This window comes from Papaver somniferum, chromosome 6 (genome assembly GCF_003573695.1).
Source record: "Papaver somniferum cultivar HN1 chromosome 6, ASM357369v1, whole genome shotgun sequence".
NCBI classification, from domain to species: Eukaryota; Viridiplantae; Streptophyta; class Magnoliopsida; order Ranunculales; family Papaveraceae; genus Papaver; species Papaver somniferum.
The window spans coordinates 71716394-71720572 of NC_039363.1; the positions used below are offsets into that span (position 1 = coordinate 71716394).

General features: G+C 32.9%; 1 long non-coding RNA gene across 1 annotated transcript; it reads right to left on the reverse strand.

Moving 5' to 3' along the window:
• Positions 1-2180: 2180 nt before the first annotated feature.
• Positions 2181-3973, reverse strand: LOC113285761. The gene is made up of 4 exons (XR_003328915.1): positions 3844-3973; positions 3591-3684; positions 2598-3046; positions 2181-2412 (listed from the first exon to the last, which is right to left on the reverse strand). It is a non-coding gene; the product is annotated as an uncharacterized LOC113285761 (long non-coding RNA).
• Between the last annotated feature and the right edge of the window lie 206 nt (positions 3974-4179).

The window sequence follows — 4179 nt, forward strand, 5'->3', positions numbered from 1 at the left end:
CAAAATCCAATTAGGCTATACATAAGTTAATCATATGACAGTCTGTTTAGATGAGTAACATGTAAAACAATAAATATCCTCCACACTGAAGATACTTGGTGACCATACTCATAAAATACACCATGCAAATGTTTATCCCAGCTACATATCTATCAAGCTTTTCAATAACCTTAACCTTCTCGTCTTCTTCAACAGTCTGCAATTCAAGTACTTCGGATCACCAACTTTGATCACCATCTCTACATAAAATATCTATCAAGTGCTTCGACAGCCTTGTCGCCTTCTTCAAGTGCATTGCAAGTACTTCAGATCACGGACTTTGACCAGCATCTCTACAGAAAATATCTATCAAGTTCTTCGACAGCCTTGTCGCCTTCTTCAACAACATGAAAGTACTTCGGGTCACCAACTTTGATCAGCATATCTATGATAAAACAGAAAAAAAAATCTACTTAAAAAGACTGACAACCTCCCTTCAATCAAACATCAAACAAAAAAAGGGAGAAAACAGAATGAAATGCACACACTGAACCATATATAGGTTATATGTTATAATTTACGCGCCAAAATTTTCTGTTGTAGCACGTAGTCCACTCTGATCAAGTTTAACTTTTTTGAAATTAAAAAATACTACTTTAGAATGACAAAATCTATACCATAGAACATACCAACAATTCTAAGTTAATCGTATATGCCATGTCCTCATTTTTCTCATTTTCTAGTACGTGTCTACATTTTTCATCACATCGAGCGCTTTACAATTACTTATCATATAGTGCTTGAGCATAATATACATATGAACCCCTTCGCAATATACATATGAACCCTTAAAATATATCTACGCGTACGCCAATGCATAAAACAAACCTGACTACCTGAGGGAAGAGATCTGTGAGTTCTTTTCTCGTTACACTTCCTTATCAATCTATATGGCCATATTATACCCTTGTGGCGAATCATTCCCTCGTTAACCTTCTTAACAAACAAAATGTGATTCAATCAACCCAATAATAAGTCTCCAATTTTTTTTTACCCGTACGTGATTTTAACCACACCATTATCGCAACCACTTCCACGGTTAAGCAATTATTTATTTTTTTCAAGCGATGATAATAAAAGCGATACATGCAGTAATACAGTGATGATTTTGTCTCCTACTACTACATACAATCAGAGGGATCATATGGTTCCAAATCTGAAATCAAAAGAAAATCAATAAAAGAATCGACGCGTTGATCGAAATTTACTGCATCAGAGGTTATTGTTGATATTGATAACGCCATAGAGTTCATCCTTTACTTTAACATTGTAGATACGTTATTTTCATAAACAGATATGAGTGCTCCCTTGATCAAGTTTAACTTATTTTATGGAATTTCACCACCCTTTTAATGAGATTCTCCACATTTTTCTTCCGCAACTCTATCTTAACCAGGTGCCGCTCCTGCCACTCATACCTACTGTTAGAAATCCATCCAAAGAACAAACTAATAACTTAGTTTCAAAGGTAAGATAAGATTATGAAGCCACTACCGACTAAGAGGTCAACTGGGTCTACACATGGTGATAGAAGTCAAAATCCAAGTGAAGACAAAATCATGTAAGGAAGCCATTGCAGGTCCTTGGTAGATAGAGCATCCACTCTGACAACACTACCACCTTGTTAAACACGTGGTATAATCTATGAGATGGTTGGTGATCAATGATATAATCATGGTCCGACAATCGCTTGCTGAATGATTGTGTGATAACTAAAGAAATTCATTATAAGATACTATAATAAGAATATGCAAGTCCTAAAGGTATCGAGATCGAAGGGTATACGATTATAGAGATTATGAATATCCAGTACCTAATAAAGTCTTATTTGTTAATCGAAAGGTATCGTTCTTTTCGTTTACTTATTATATAGGATTAAATGACCCATTACGTACAGATCTTGTAGCTCACTCATTGTAATATTGTCATAGCGAAAAGCGTGTCCTGTGTCTTTCAAATAAAAGTTTACTTCAGCATTCTTTTACTACAAACTAAATAAACGCGCATAATAAGAAACTCTTCAATTACTTTTTCAGGAAATACATATCAAATTAACTATCCTTTTAAAGGCAAAACAGTTGTATGCATAAGATATTTATTCGGTAAAATATAACTCAAATCATGTACGAAGCTGATTACTAAGGAATCCAGTCCAACAAACACTAATGGCCTTAATTTAAGCCTTGATATAAAGTGATAATATAGAAAATTAGGAATTACAACAAAGTTCTCCAAACGTATACAATACAAGCTTAATTACTACAGGCGACAAATTAAAGAATTTTCAAGCACCAAGGTGAAGCATTACATTCATATAGCTTAAAAGAAGGCCGAAAAAACTGTCCTCATCGGTCCATAATGGGTAGTCTGTAACTGAAAATAATAAAGCCAAAAATGATAAAATTGTAGAACCACTAAAACTAGCGTAAGAAAACTGAAACCAAAGCAAATTAACTGACATGCTGAAGAGAAAAAACGATATATAACTGAAGGCTTTGCTCAAGCAGAATTCTGGTAGAGACCTACCCTAGCTAGAGAGAAATAAGTACTAAATGTACCTGCTGTTGGGATTAACTTTATAAGGGCTAAGAATAATGCAAATCATTCTTGTGCCTTTGCCACCGTCGCTCAGTAATCAAGATGCCCTGATTGCTGCTTGGTAATTAACTACTTGAATACTTGTCATAACCTCTACTGTCTAAGCAAGAACATTACCACTGTTGTAGTATAGTATGAACACTATAAAATGGAAAGGCAGTCGAGACTCGAATCAGACTTTCTAAAAGATCCAAATACTAAGAAAGAAACATAAGTGCAAAACCACATTCGAACATCAATGATCCTTGCACAACTCTTCCAATACGGTACTTCTGAAATCCAAAGATGATATTTTCTTCATAGATGTTTCCTGCTGACATAGAAGCACGAACTCTTACTGCACTCAGTTAAGGTTGTTGATCTAGATATACTTCCCAACCAAAAGATCCCATTTCATTGTTTCATCCTTCTGCGGGGATATATCATCAGCAACTCCAAAACAAAATCAGCAAAGAACTCAAAAAAATAAAACAACAGTAAAAATGGTGAGAGCTTGCCATAATCAAACATATGACGATTCTATAAATGGAAATGGAAACAGATATTTTGAAAATAATATCAACGGAGAGTCTTAAATTTACTCTAATAATTTTGGGAAACCTTATTTATGGTATCCATATTTATTCTTTGAAATATTTTTAGGCTTAGAAACAAAAATTATTTTTTTGTATATATGGAATATGATATTAAGGAAAATAATACTTTTAATGATCTTATATTTTTTTTCCAAAATTCTGCTTATTATCATGCAATTAAAATTTCACGATTTTTGACAGTAAAGGAAATCGTTAAACACAAAAACATGGTTTTAAACTTTATACTTTGTATGATATAGTCATTAAGCTTCCAAGTAACCGATTTCAATATCCATGAAATCTGAATGCGGCAACTATTGATCACAATTATATAGTATAAAAAAGAATTACAACAGAAAGGATTTCACGATTTTATACCTTGCATCCGTTTATATTTTGGCCACAAAAGCTTCGAATAACTGATCCATTATCCATGAATTAAAATCTTACTATCACATATGTTCACGAAAACCTGCAAAATACCTAACCCTTTTCATCAAAAAAACAAACAAACATATGCACAACAAAACAATACTCATATACACAAAAAAAATATCCAGAACCAATATCAACAAAAAATTACAATTATAAATCATAAATACCATAGATTAAAATATAAAAAATTTATCACCTTATCAATACGCGGCATTGTGTATGCGTTCATTTATGTCAACATAGCGAGAAGACGTATACCAGCTTCTGCAGATCAAAAATCACCATTAACCTATATATTCCTAAAAAACCAGAGAAATAAAAACGGTGAGTTCTTATCTTTGTTCGAGTGCTTTATATAGAGACCATCCACGAAATTTACAAAAAAAAAAAGATAATCTCCGATTAGGAAACAACACCCTAAAAGGTAAGTTATTTTGGGTAGTTACATTATTCTCATATCACCGTAGTTAGTGGTTAAAAATATTTTTGAAAAAATACATTACATATCTAGACATAACAAAATTAGATATTT